A 16,359-nucleotide genomic window follows, 5' to 3' on the forward strand; every position below is an offset into this window, starting at 1 on the left:
GGCATTTTTTTAATATAAAGGATGAGGTAGTACATATAACCCAGTTGTCAGCATTTTATGTGAATATCAGTTGTAGTATTTAATTTCTTAGTTGTCATTACAAATTGTTAGATTAACCTAACCTATTTTAATCTTGTAAGTAAACATAACTAATAAGTTGTTATATATCTCTAAAATCGTGTCGCATTTAATCTATACATACTATTAAAGCAAAGAGCAATTTCCACATGTCACAATTATAGGGTGTTCACATAGGTTGCCACATCATTGTCATATCACCCATTACCTTTCTTAAGCATTCCAACTCATCCACTAACATATATTTAAACCATAACATTTCTTAATTTTTTACCATATTCAACACTTTCTCTTTTTCACCTATTAATATATTCCGGCGAATATCATTCAACATTTGTATCAATTTTCCGGTAAGTTTGTATTTTATAATAAACTTCCTACTGTTTATCTATTTTTTCCGGCAACCTTTTTTTTCCGGTTATTGTTTCTGCTAACCTTTTTATGTTTATTCTCATTATTAACTGATTTTATAAAAATTAATTTAGGTTATAAATCATAAACGGCCATGAAGGTGATATGTGGATGTTTTATGTTTTTCCGGTAAGTATTTCCGGCAAGATTTTCCGTTAAATTTTTTCCGGCTATGTTTTATACCTATAACAATGGTTGTTTTACATTATTTCAGGTTATTTACCCGTTTAATTTGTTGAGGATTTCATTTTAGTTTGTTAATCAAAATCTTATATTCCATTGTTACGTTTTTCCGGTAAGTATTTCCGGTAAGTTTTTTCGGTAACATTTTCCGTATATCAATATTAATATTCTTTTTTATTATTTCAGGTAATATTTTCCGGTAACATTTTCCGGTGAGTGTCACAACTTATACAATCTTTTTTCCGGTAACATCTTTAATTTCGTTTTTCCGTTAACACCTTTAAAATTTTCCTATTATTAGTTATAATTAAAATAATCCATAATATCAATATTCTTTTTTTTATTATTTCAGGTAATTGCCGACTCATATAATTTAATTTCATGGAATGATTATGAGTTTATAGTATGTATAGATTTTAATTTTAATGTTGATGTATATTTTATTTTGTTATTTTGTTAATATTCATGTATATTCATCTTATTGTATTTACAAAAAATAAAATACCATTGTATATCGGAGATCCATGATAAGTCTGATCTATATTTTTTTCCGGCGTGTTGTAATCTATTCGATATGAATTGTCTCATTAATACCATTTATTTTGTTTGATTTTCCTTATTTTTTTTAAATAACTTCATTAACATAAATATTGTAATTTAATTATCCCATTAAAACATTTTATATTATTTGACTTTTCTTAATTTATAAACAAACCGATTAAAAAGTTAATTTGAATTATTTCAAATTAATTATTTTATAGTCAACGTGAATATTAATTAATTATTTTTATAATAACAATAAATTAATTAAAATGTTTTATTGTTAGTTCAAATATTATATGAATTATCTCATTAATACCATTTATTTTGTTTGACTTTCCTTATTGTTTTAAATAACTTCATTAACATAAATATTGTAATTTAATTATCCCATTAAAACATTTTATATTCTTTAACTTGCCTTAATTTATAAACAAGCCGATTTTAAAGTATATTTGAATTATTTCAAATTAATTATTTTATAGTCAACGTGAATATTAATTAATTATTTTTATAATAACAATAAATTAATTAAAATGTTATATTGTTAGTTCAAATGTTAAAGTTTAAACGTTAATATTAAAGAATAACTAAATAAGGAAATGTGTAAATCATTATACGAATTAAGGTAATTCGTTTGAATATGAAATTTAAATACATTAAATTAATTACTTCTTGGTAATTAAGGTAATCCATATATTTTGAATAATAAATTTAAATTCGTTTGAATTAAGGTAATCCATATATTTTTGGTATAAAACCATACTTCTTGGTACAAATTACAAATTACAAATTAATTACTTTATAGTCAAAGTGAATATTAATTAAATATTTTTATAATAACAATAAATTTTTTGGTATATAACCATACTCCGTGGTACAAATTACCAATTACAAGTTGATTACTTTATACTTAACGTTAATATTAATTAATTATTTTATTATAACAATAATTTTTTTGGTATATAATCATACTTCGTGGTACAAATTATAAATTACAAATTTTTTGTTACAAATGTTATACCGTCACTTCAAATATTAATTTTAAAACGTTATTATTAAAGTAAATAAGTAAATTTAGATAAGTCGTTTGAAAATAAGTAAATATGTAAATAATTAGTCGAATTATGGTAAGTTGTTTGAAAATATTAAATTTAATTCGAAAAATAAGTATTCATATATTTTTGGTATATGTTGACTAAAATAATTTAAAAACTATTATTCTTATATTTATTTTTGGTATAAGTTAATTTGAAAATTTTTATCATAAATTTAGATAATAATAAATATATCAAAAATTACTTAAAAAATATTAATATTAATATTAATATTAACGAAAGGTTTCACTTGTCGAGTCCCATTAACACATTTTATATACTTTGACTTTCTATAATTTATAAACAAACCGATTTTAAAGTTAATTTGAATTATATGAAATTAAATACTTGATAGTCAATGTGAATATCTTAATTTGGTATTCGAAAATTTAAAATTAAACGAGATTGAAGAGTGATAATTTGGTATTTGAAAATTTTCCTATTTTCAAATTAAACTTAATTTGAATGTTTTTTGACCATCAAGTAAATAAGTTAATTTTGTATATTTTTTGTACAAGTTAATTTGAAAATAAGTATCCGTATTTTTTATAATAGGAAACTATATGATTTGTATTTATATTACAATTTTACAATTACAATATATTATAATATACGGATTTATTTATCATTTCTATTTATATTATAGTTTACATAAATGAGTTATACACTGTTTGAGGCCCGTATATTACACGGGTAATTGATCAAAATTTTGTACTTTAATCATTATTGTAATGCACGGGCCTCAAACAGGTTAACAATTACCCGTGTAATACATTTTGTTAAATATATGATCATTTTGTTAACTATATTTTACTTAATGATTAAAACAATAAATCCCTTAATATATATTTATTCCTAAATGAGAATAGTAAAAACTGTTTATTTAAACCATTATAAAATACGAATTTTTTACCACTTATATTAAATTTACAAAAATAGGTTATACAGTTGGACTTTGACTAAACTTTCAGAAACCGAATCTTAATAGGTTAACAAGTTGAATATTTTTATTAATATGACTTGACTCTAATTTTGGTAAATGTGTACCTTATTATAATTTTAATAATAATTAATAATAATTTAATTTCAAATAATGCACTTACCTTTTAATTAATATTCATGATGTAATACCTTATTATTCATCTCAAATAATCCGTTCTTATAAATATAACATTTACAATTCACTTAAATTCAGAACAAATATGTATATTTTACGTTTTCTATAATTCCCGCTCATGTATTACACGAGTCACTCTTTAATTCAAAAGTGAATTTTTTTAAGATGAAAATTTACTAACTATATATATATGTATGTATATATATATATATTTTCCAGTCTGACATTTGTTAGAAAAAATTCAAATTTGCAGCAACCAAGCAAGTCTAAGAGACTTACAATACACAGTTGATCATTTATTTCAAATTTCATAGATAGTCATCAACAATTTCAAATTACATTATCTCTAAATGGGTAAAAAAATATAGCTACAAAGGAAACAGATTAAATGGCTACATATTGAAAGAAACATAAAGCTAAAGAACACAATCTATTAAAACAATATAAGATTATTATTATTATTATATGTATTCAATGATTATTTAACATAATTTATCTATAAAATAGTTATAAAGAATTGAATAAGAAAGCTTTTTATATTTCATGAATGATATATATTAGGAATCAACTATACGTTAACTACACTTGAATGAAACTTAATATGTTATTGGATATTGATTAAGACTTCATTTTAAAGATCAATTAATTATTGTATTATGAAAAACTAAATTTAGATTTTTGATTGTCATAACAATTTGTTTTGTAACATAATTTTATAATACACTTATAAAAAGAATTGTCTTAAATATTATTCATCTTTTAACACATTTTAACATTGATGTGTAATAAATGTTTTAAATTGATGTGTAAATAAACACGGGTACTATTTTAGAATAATAAACATTACGGTTATTGGTGTGTATTAAATGTCTTACAAAGAGTTCATCTTTTGAATCAACATTGAGATAGTAGTTTTGTTGAATCGACATTGTAAAATTGTTTTATTGATTTGGAGACTAATTTTCCTTTTTTGCTTATTATTGTACTAATGGTATAAGTTATAAAATTATTTAACTTTTATTATCTTTGTTATTCTTTGTATGTTTTTATATATGATTCAATAAGTTATAATATCTTATAATTCATGTAAAATTATCATTTGTTTACAAGTACAACATTTATATTTAATTAAATTTATATGATGTTACATATATATTATATATATTATGATTTTAAATATGTTCCACCGTGTGTAACACGGGTACTAATCTAGTTAACTAGTAAAGTAGTAGTAGCCGTTTTCAATTTCTAAGTTGTGACAAAATTTTAGAATCTTTTAAAAAATCAATGACTTTGTAAAATAGTATCTATTTTCTTCCAAAGATGTGGTTTCAACGAAATTGGATGCTTATAAATAAGATTATTCCTCGACTTCAGTTTTGGGTTATAATTCTTTCTTGGACCTAGTCATAATAAGCCATCCATGTTCTACGATTATCAATCTCAATGAATTAAGCTTAGTTGACTTCCACACGATATGTATGGAAATATGCGATCTTTAAGTATATGTACAGTTGTTAATTGATTTTGATGAACATCGTGATGAGATACGTGTTTTAATTATGGAGTTCATCTACATACTGAGAGCAGTTGACTTGGTTTTAATACATTCAAATGTTTACCAACTTGATCTTAGTGAATTAAACCATTTATTTTTATTTCTAATAAACATATTCCAAGTTTTTAAACCGTGCCCCAACAAGATTTTGGTTCTTTATAAAAGGAAAAATAGTGGGTTATGGCGTTCTCTTAGTCTTAGACTAGCGGCTTGATTCTAACCGACAAATTGTGCTTGGTAGATTTAAGATAGACGTTCAGACGGCGCGACGTCTACTATCGATAGAAACCATTTTAATAAATGATCATTGCATCATAAATACAAATTTTATTTCTGCCAGATTGTGTAACCGCTGGCATGTTGCATATTAGTCGTCACATCATTCAGAGATTAAATACTAGTCGTTTAAAGTCTAGTAAATGCTTCTACAAGTAATAGTTACCTACAGTTTTTCAGTAGCCAAATAAAAACATATGATCAATTACTAGCACTTACCGTCCCAGTTTCAAATGTGACAGTAATGGAATGCTCAATGACGCTCACTGATGAATTTCCGCAACCACAGCTCTACGGTTGCAAGGAGCCCAGGACAATCTGTGTTACTTGTGGAAACAAGGAATTCATAAGGCAGCCCAGGACAATCTTTGTTTACTTGTGGAAATTAGGATTTCATAAGGCGGCCAGTTCATTTCATGGCCTTCATGTTATTGATTTTTTTATTTCAATACAAATAAATATCATATATTCCCATATTTCTACACTTCTTAAAAATCACCAATCTAACCCTAGGAGGATTAGCTTATTATCTCGACCAAGTGGTGTATGGATTACTGGTCTTTATGAGCTGTTGTTGGTTCAACGACAAAACAGAACATCATGAATTTGTTATGAGAAGGGAAACAAGGGGGGGGGGGGGTTCTTTTAGTATCCACCCTCCAGCATGAGAATCAGTATCATGAACGTAATAATTGTTTAAAGTGACAGAGTGCATATCACTTTACCGTCAGTCTTGCCTAGGTATTTATAACTGAAGGAGTTGAGAAGGATTGGTTCAACTATCCTCTTAATTGAACCTTCTATTCCCCTGGCTAAGCACGTTAGAGGTTTTTGATTGGACGTACTAGCTGCATACAGAGGCAGGTGTCATTTGATGGTACGGAGCCTGTGATTGGTTTAACGTGCAATTGTGGTCCTTACCGGGATCCTGGACTGTGATGGCTTCTATGTCGCTTGCCTTGTGCCCTTCTGTCTCTTATGTACGATGTGTCTTCCGCTTAACTCGTCTGGTTATGATATGCTAAGGAATTCCTCCGTGAGTGATGCTAGTACTCACTTCGCGGATGGCGTTTTATGTTCCGTAATCGGTTGGATTTTCCTTACCTCTGTAACTCGTAATACTCTGCGGAAGATTTATGACCTTATCTTTTGAGTCCCGCGGTTAGGCGACTTTTCTTTACCTTCGGAACTTGGGGTATTTTGTGGTTGGGTAATAACCCTACATCCACATGCTCTCAGTCTATTGTTTCTTCTATGTTGTTTTTGTGCGGATGAAATTTTGGACTTTAAATAATTAGGGGTCTGGGTCGTTATTTTTAGTCTATTCCACGTAGGGGTGAAGTATGATTATAGAGGTTGACAAAACAACTCACATTTGTAGTGATGACGTTATCATACATGCCGATCCGCCCTTTATTTATTTCAGGTGTGGTATAAATGCTCTGCCGTTGCAGCGCATTTAAGTTCATACTCCCGCATCGTGTTCCCTTTCCTGATTGGTTGTTTATGTTGACGGTTTACAGCTGTCAACTACCTCAATCAATGTTGCGTGTATAAATAGGGGTTACCTTCTTTATTTATTTCATTCTTACTGGACTTGTTCTTTCTGCATTGTTGTCTTTGCGGTAGTCTAATCATCCAATTCTAATCTTCTCTCCTGTAATAGATTATTTGATCGGGATGTTGTCTGGACCAAAACCATTACCTACATGTGATGTTTGTTCATCTTGTTTGGTGGTGATTTCGGACCAGGCTTCATTCCAGTCAGATGTCATTGTTTCTTATCATTAATGTCCACAAGCCTTGAGTCGTCTTTTGTGTAGTTGGTTCTATCACTCACGCAGTTGCTTTGCCTTTACAGTTAGTTTTTGTTATTATATATTCTGTTCCTCCATACTTACGACGTTTCATCTTTTCTTCCGTATTTACTATTTTATTTATTGTTGCGATAGATTTTTACGAATATTCTAAGAGCTTTTTGGTATCTACAGGCTAATCGAATTGTAACTTTGTCTTCTGATATGGATAGAACTTCTAAGCTAGTGGGGTCTGGTTGAGTTGACGTCTTCCATGTCAGTCATTACGTCAGGGTGCCACTTCACCATTTTGGGCGTGTGACCCCACGCTCCCACTTGTCGTGGGTTTTAAATTCCCCACGTGACATGTCGTTTTTCCATTGGACCTTTAATATGCTCTCATTTATCACTTTGCCCCCTCCTTTACGCCGACGGATGGTATAAGTGGGGATTTCAACTCATTGTCGTTTTCATTCTTCAATTATCTTGGCGTTTTTTTATCTTCTTTCTTCCCAAGATTTTTCATTTGTTCTCTGCGTTCTTCGATGTTTTTGATCGGTTAATGGCTACTTCTTCAATCGTCAAAAAGAAAGGAGGTGGTTACAAATTCTCTCGGCCTTTAATTGAGTACAAGGATCGTATTGGTATAGGAGTTTGACTATTTTCTCTACCCCTCGCTGCTTCATCAAGGGCCCAGCTCTCGTTGCTGCCAGTATGAGCCGCGTCTGGTGGAAAGCGGGAAAAGTCCCCGTTTATGGTCATGATGGTATATGCACGTGTTATCCAATGAAATTTTATCCCCGTACTGGTAGTTTTCCTAGTGTTCTCTTCGATAATTGACTAGCGATCTATCAAACGTGTCTCTCAAGATTAGCTAAATTCGCGGCTTGGTTTTATAACATCGCGTCATGCTCCGCAAATTTCGCCTCGTTTGTTGGTCCGCTACATTCATCTCGCCTCAGAATTTCTGCCATCATCTCTTCCAACGAGGATTTCTTCTCACCACTATCACCCTGCTCCGCATTCCCCTGGCACGAACCACTCGATGCGAATAGGTTTTCACGACGCTGCTGCTGCTGCTGATAGCCATCTGTTTGGCCTCCACGAAAATTATTCTTCCAGCCGGTGTTACCACCGAAGGCGAGGTTATTTATCGAAAGGCGTTATTGACGAAGTCAACCGCCTCCTGATTTTCAGTAAGGCACTAGACAATCGATGGTGTCATGGCCGCCTCTACACACCTCACATTTCGCAACACTTTTCACTGTGAGATCGTTCACCATTTTCTTTAGCGAGTCAACTTGAGCTTGGAGTGAGGTGTTTGAATCCACCTCGTTATATAACTTCTCCACAAGCATCCATGTCGCGAGGCCATAATGAGGACAACAAAGAAGTAGGTCATTGAATCTCTCCCAAGCCTCACAATAAGATTCATCCGCCCTCATTCGGATAAAACACATTTCATCGCGGATACAAGCAGATTTGGACGGAAGAAAGAATTTGTTCATGAATTTTTCTTGCAAACCAGCCCAAGTGGTGATGGAACCAGTCGGCAGAGATTTTACCCACTAGAAGGATTTATAAGTGAGAGAGAATGGGAACAAACGGAGATAGATGAACTCATTGCTAAGATTTCCGACGTTGAAGGTATTGCAAGTTTGAACGAACATCTCAGTGTGATTAGATGGGTCGTCGTGTGCTAGCCCATGAAACTGGTTTGAACTTCGGATCAACTTAACGACGTGGGATGGACTCACCCAGTTCCCGTTTGCAGCTCCATCAGCGACGGGTATGATGATCCTTGTCCGAATGGTGGTGGACGATTTACCGTAGTCGGCAACTACTCTCCTATCAGGCTGGCCTCCCATATCCTTAATGACAATAGATGAAGAAAATGAAGTACGAGAACAAGGAGCACTTACTCATGAAACTCTCTCTCGGGTACTACTCTCCTATCAGACTGGACACGGCGCCTCTCATGAAACTCTCTCTCGGGTTTTTGAATCCTGAAAACTCTAGTGGTCCTAGGGAGCGAGTACGTCACATTAACTAACTACAAAATAAAAGAAAAAATAAATTTATACTAATTAAACAATTAGCAAGTAAGACACTAAAAACAATCTAATTTAATTTAAACTAAAGATAATATTAAAACAAGTAGCAAATAGGCAAGTCCCCAACTCGGGTCGTTCTCTAATCACCTCTAACCGTGTCTCTGGCAACGGCCTCAAAAACTTGATATGCGAATATATATATATATATATATATATATATATATATATATATATATATATATATATATATATAATGCGATTCGCAATTAATCTTTAAAGCCAAACTACCTAACCTATTTCAAGCCAAACTACCTAACCTATATATATATATATATGTACCCGTCGTGTGTAGCAAAGAGAAAGGAAGTCCAGGTATCGAACTCAAGGACACTAGATGTGGCTCGGATACTAAACCCTAATTAAGTCCTGCCCTGAATGATTTCAAATTGATTTTATTATTTTTATTATTTTTATTTAATTTAAACTAACTTAACTTAACGAAACTAGCTGGAAGACTTAACGCCACTAACAGAGCTCTTAAATGTGATGAAGGGGAACCACCTTGGTAAAGTATCTTAACGACTATCAACAACGCTCAGGTGACAATGAACATATAAAACCGGGTTCTAAATATTATCTAACTAGACAATGATAAGGGAAAATAGGTCCCCAGGGTCAGTTTTACTAAAGACCCCAAAAAATGTCTAGAAAGAAGGATAAAGCACGGTTATTTTTTTAAGTACCCTAATGATTTATTACTTGGTTCGTGTCAAACTTACAAATTCTTCTAAGGTTCGTAATTCTAACAAACCTAGTGTAACACCCTGGCTAAAGCGGAATATACCCGAGTGTGACGTACAGATTGCTAAAAACACATGTGACACTATTAAGTGACGATATTATCATTAATTAATTTAAACATCAAGTACAAAAGTTTGTAACAAGAAATATAAAGAAAACACAAGAACAATTAACAACTTGTCCATTTAAATAACCTAAGTCCTAGTGTCTTCTCCGTTTCATCCTCTAACAATTGTACCTGTAACATATATATAAAATAAAGTCAACTAAATGAATAGTTGGTGAGCTTTCACAGTTTGATATACGTAAATAAAAATCATACGATTCCATGAACAAGTGTAAATCAGCAAGTAATGTCATTTCCAACTGGGATTGTGCACCAGCGTACTCAGATAAGCGCAAGTAAGGTCATTTCCAGTTGGGATTGTGCACCAACATACTCGGATAATGAGGCCCTTTTCCACTCATAACAACAAATGTATTGAGCGCAAAGGGGGGCGTATGATCATACTATCTTGAAGTAATCCATGAGCAAGTAATTTGTAGCAAGTAGCAAGTAAACACACAAGTCCATGTAGCGAATTGTAGTTTGTAAATAATGAGTAAACGAAATTGAATTGTTGATAGGATATATATGCTACACCCAAAATAGTTAAAAAGGGTAAAAAGGGGGTGTGAGAAACTCACCTTGATGTTGAAGACAAACTTGAAATAAAACCGAAAGTACGTAATTGAAATCGAAACAATTGAACGTCACGAACTAGAATTAGAATCATAAAAATTAATATTAACAGACGACTTATAAAATGTAGATATTCATACAAGCAGTATAAGTATTTTCTAATCAATTCCTAGAATCCTTAGTATCCAAACAATCCCACGGATTATTAAAGTTTTGACCAAAGTTTGACTTTCCGTTGACTTTGAACAAAGTTTGACTTTCCGTTGACTTTTGACCAAAAGGTCCAAGTTGTTGACCGTTGACCAAAATATTGACCGTTTACCCTAAATGTTGACCGACGACCCGTTGGTGGCTTTTGACCAATTATCTAGACTTAAAATAATCATAAAATATTCATAGTCGCAACCTAACAATCGATCATGTAATTTGCAGTTAATCATTTTTCATGCAACCCTATGACTAAGTCATACTTTTACCAATTTCATTTCTCATAAGTAAGACCAAGCATTTAGTCAAATAATTTCAAGTTGACCAATAAATTTAAATTCCAATATAACACAACAATCTTTGTACAAACTACAACTATTTTTACCAAACAACATGCTGGATAAATTTTGGCAGGTTTTAAGTCACCAAAACCTATTGTTCTAACCAGCCAAAACATGCAAATAAGTTACCAAATAATTCCCACAGATACTTTCAAGTATTAGGAATAAGATAAAATTTTCTTGTAATATTTGAACACTCACAAACATCATGAAAATTCATACATTGCAGAAACTTTTTTTCAGCTACCTTATCAGCACAACAGAATGTAAATATTTGCAAAATATTCCATATATGTACAATTGATGCAATACCAATTGATGAGATTCCTAATTCAATTTATAACATTCCAAAAGTGGAATAACACCCATATCTATTTTCAATCTCAAGTTATACAATATACAACACAGCTCAAAAAATTTCTCTTTCAATCAGGATTGCAACCCGATTTTGTAAATTAACAAAAACTAGTCAAACAAAGTCCAAAAATTATGATTCTTGTCTTTATGAAAACTAGATTCAAAGTACTTAATCATAGTATCATAAATAAATTAGAAACACCAACTTGTTTACTTACTTGCTTGATCAATGCTATATCACTATTTGTTCTAAGAATCGCCCAACTTGTTTATGATATTTTGAGAGTGTTTTAGAAAAATAGAATGTATGTGTGTGTGATGTGATGTGATATGGACGGCAAAAGGAAGAAATAGAAAAGTTATAACCTTAATTTTTATTTACTCATCATTAACACAATCATTAAGACATAATTAATTTTATTAAACTTTAGGTTATGTCAGTTTTTATTACATGTGACATGTTACATTCTATTATAAACATTTTCTAGTAACCATATGTTGTGTACTAGTCTTTTTGTTACTTGTCATCTAATATATCATAGCTTATGTTATTTTAATTATTCATTTCTCCTACAACATATAAGTATACAACAACTAATCATGTAGCATGTAACACAATTTCACCCACCACATATAATACATGTAACATATCATGTGTGACAAATTTATTATAACACGTGTGACAAGTTTATTATTCTAGTTATCAATAACTAGTTACTCTCACTCAGGTCACCAACGACACCACTGGCCCAATGTTTGAATACATGACACTATATGCATGGGAGTTCATTAACTTAGTTAACAGAACTAACTGGGTTTAGTGACACAGTCAACAGGATATAACTGAAATGCCGGGTGTCACATCGGGGATCAGAAATGTTGAATGTATATTTTATTATGGAGTTGGATATTATAATATGTTTTTATACATATATTGATAAATAAAAACCGAAAATTTAAAACGGGTTGGATTTTCGGGTGTGAAAAGTAACGAATGTTACAGGACTTACAACTTTTGTAAATTTGGTCCCGAAATTAAAATAAAAATAAAATTTTAAAAGAGAACAACTAATACACGAAGTTGTTAGAAGTTTAAACAATTTTATACATACATAATAAAAAAATAGAATAACGCCGATCTTTTAATGACCCAAGATAACGCCACAAATAGAAAATATGACAAGGACACTTATATATAGGATGTACCAGCGGCGTATGCACCATGCCCTTATCATATTGTATTTGCCCCGTTCCCCAAAAATCATTCCAAGTTTCGAGTTATTTCACACAACCGGACTTATTATATCTTCCATGCGAGGACTTTGATAATTACGTGTCGACCCATAATTACCTCTATCGTCAGATGGTCCATATAACGTGCCCATATTGTGTGGTTTTAAGACATAGACCTTACATAAATAACAAAAATTCTCATATGTAACGTTGAAAATAAAAAAAAAATGAATTTAAAGGGTAAACATTACAAAACATATTGATAGACCATTCAGGCCAAGGACAACGCGAAAACACTAAGTTAAGTAAATAAATTCATCGTGTCTAAAGCAAGTAAACGTTGTCGAACACGAAATAAACGAGATAATGAAATTAAAGAATGAAACATTTAGAATTATAAACATCGTAACATGTAATTGAAATAACGGGGTTGAGAATAATGTGGCAAACAAACGTAGCATTTAACCAATGAAATATAAACATGTAAATTGTTAACGCATTGGGTTTAAGAATAGCTTAAAGGAACGAAACTTTTAAGTATCAAAATATCATGACGTTTAAAAAAAAAAGAAAATCTCCAATTAAAAATCGACGTGACCAATGGCAACGTTGAGAATAAACAATTATATCTTGCAAACATGTAAATTGATAATAACTAGAAATGAAATGGATAAACAAAAATTTAATATAAAAAAAATCGGTTAAGTTTGTAAAAAGGAAATTTCCAATAGTAACATTGTGCAAATCAAGGTAAATAATTAGAATTTCGAAATCAAAATAAAGCATTTGTCTCAGATTGATGAAGTCAAGAACAACAAATTGTTCGAATAAAACGTTGCGTGGAAGAGAAGCAAACGAATCACCAAAACAATTTGTGTAAAAATAACATAACATAAACTCAGTATGTAAATGGGACTCAGTCCCGGTTCTAAGTAAACGAATTCGTTTGGAGAGAACCGGTCACGAATACTCAAATGTAGAAATAAAAAAAAAAAACGGTTTCTATTAGGTAACTATGTACACATACATGTTCATAGTCCCAATTTCCACTTAACGGTTACGTTGATGGGAAATTGGTCATAGATCACAGAATTCAAAATAACAAACGTAAAGCGATTTAATAAAGCGAATAAGAATGATGTACCAATTTACATTTCGTAAAAATACAAACAAATATGGACCAAGGATTAATGAACAATAAAATAAACTTCGTAACTATATTATAAAGAAGTAGATAAAAATCACTTTGGGTAAGTTCGAAGCATACGTGAAGGAGAAAATAAAGAAAAGTAAATGTAGCTTACGACGTTTGTCTTCTCAAGTGTCGGTTTGTTTGGGATATGAAAGGTTGACGTGAGGGGGTGGTGCCATGATTTCTTAGCCGAAACTCACTGGCGTTATCGAAGGGGAAAGAAAGGAAAGGATACAACATATATTTTAATTTACAAAAATCTGTTGTAAATCGTGATACTTTTAAATCTAATGGTGAAATAAAATTTATTTAGACAAAAAGTTTTTTTTTTAGCTATCGCAAAGACTTGCAAATTTTATGAAACTTTCACATAAAAACAAATGTTTTCTTTTGGCCTGCGGCCTAGGTAGAAAAGAAAGAAATGATTGTCAAGGTATCCGACTTGTTGAATGAAAAATAGACTTAAAGGGCTTAAGACTTGTTTGGAACAAAAAATTTACTTTAAAAATGGATTGAATAAATAATTACATTGTTATTAGTTGTGACGATAGTACTAATAATAATAATATTACTAATAATAATAAATAGTACTAATAAATTTTATTAATAATAATATTGATAATGATGGTAATAAAAATAATGATGACGCTAATGGTACTAATAATAATGGTAGTAGTAATATTAATAATGATGTTAATAACTTTAATAATAATAATAGTAATAGAGGTAATAAATCCTTTTTAAAGAAAATCATTTGATTGAAAGTTAAAAACAACCAAGGATTTGGGTTTAAGCGCGAGGTGTTAGTAAAAGAGATAAAATATAGGAAAGTATGCAAATGAAAATATAGACGAGTTAGATGATTTTTGTAAAGATCTAAGTATTGAAACCGGAAAATCGTGTAAGGTCGACAAAGGATGAGGGGTTAGGATATTGCATGGCGGAACCAAGTTAGGCCTTCCAAAGTATAGCGGGTGTGCTAGGGTCACCACAATGATAGTAGGCTTGAAGCATGAGGTCTAACATGTGATTGAGACAAATGGTTAGGTACAGGTCTTGCAGATGGGTGAGTGACGTTGAGTTTGGGTGGGTTTTAGCAATAAGTGGTAATTGAATCTACCACAGATTGAAGTATATCAACGTTTCAGGGAAGTAAGTGATGGGATTTACACATACTGTAGAAAGGGTGTGTTTCAGCGCGAGGCTTTTCGGTAGCGTTTAGCTTGCGTTTCCAAGAATGGTGCTGGTTTGAATTTGAATTTACTATAGTGATGAAGGTGGGTGTGGTTAAACTTGGGGTGATCGGGATCGCGAAGGCCAATTTGCTTGATCACTTGGATTGTCATTTTGTGAGTTGAGTGTAACAACTAGGAACAACGAGGAGGCATGATACGAAACGTGAAGAATTCGCGTGACTTGGGACGTAAGTATGAAAACATCTAATAGATACATCAATATAAACAAGTAAAGAAAATAAATAGTATGAAACAAATTTGAAATCAAAGTTGGAATTCCCATGAAACGTCATGAGTTTCTCTCTTTTAATAAACGAAAACCTCATAAATTATTGAATAATCATATGTAAAACATATTAAACTTAACAATAATTAGTGATCGAATTGAAAATCGAGTGTTCATGAACATGACTTTTCGATTTTTTTTTCAATTCTAAAACATAATAGTAAAATAATAAAGTAATCGTTTGAAATTCGGTTATTACTTTTCGAACTTTTAAAATTTTAAGCCGTAAATGAACGTGGCCGTAAATGAACGTATAAATAAAGAAAACGTGTCATAAAATTTTTAAACTTAACTGTTCTCGTATAAAAATGCGCAATTAAATCGAACCAAAAGCTGGGTATTCGTGTACAGACTTCTAGTTATAACACATTGTAAAACATACATGAGTGCAACCATATTCTTTTCACCAAGAGAACATGGTCATGTTTGAAACTTAAAATTGTGATTCAAATGGCGTTGAAAGTGGTATGCTTTGGCTTAATAGAGTTCATGCTCTTTCCTAACTCTCTAGGTGCAACCGGGTCCCGCGTCTGATTGGGATTTATACGCATTGCTTATCCTTAGGTTTTAATAACTTTGGTGTCAAGAGTTTCGGAAAACAGGCGCGTCCCCTTACAGTTTACTACATACCCGCCATAACGAACCATCTTTAAGAGGAAGAAATATCGGGCAACCAAAAATCGAAAATCTGATTATTGAAATTGAAAATCTTTGCGTTAGGCATAAGTCTTGGACTTGTGTGTGCTTGTGTAATTAAAGTATTTGAAGAAATTGAATCATCAGTATAATAGTATTTGCGTACATGAGGCATAAACAAATCAATAATAACGAAATAATGTGCATTGAACAATCATATTAGGCTCACATAATTTCTAATCATGCAACCTAAACAATTAAGCAAATAAACTATAACCA

General features: G+C 31.2%; 1 pseudogene; it reads left to right on the plus strand.

Moving 5' to 3' along the window:
- Positions 1 to 8,941: 8,941 nt before the first annotated feature.
- LOC143634767 (putative UPF0481 protein At3g02645) overlaps positions 8,942 to 16,359 on the plus strand; it is a 29,035-nt pseudogene continuing 21,617 nt past the window's right edge.

This window comes from Bidens hawaiensis, unplaced genomic scaffold (genome assembly GCF_021521415.1).
Source record: "Bidens hawaiensis isolate Kalapana, Puna unplaced genomic scaffold, B.hawaiensis_p1.1 tig00007241_1, whole genome shotgun sequence".
Taxonomy (NCBI): domain Eukaryota; kingdom Viridiplantae; phylum Streptophyta; class Magnoliopsida; order Asterales; family Asteraceae; genus Bidens; species Bidens hawaiensis.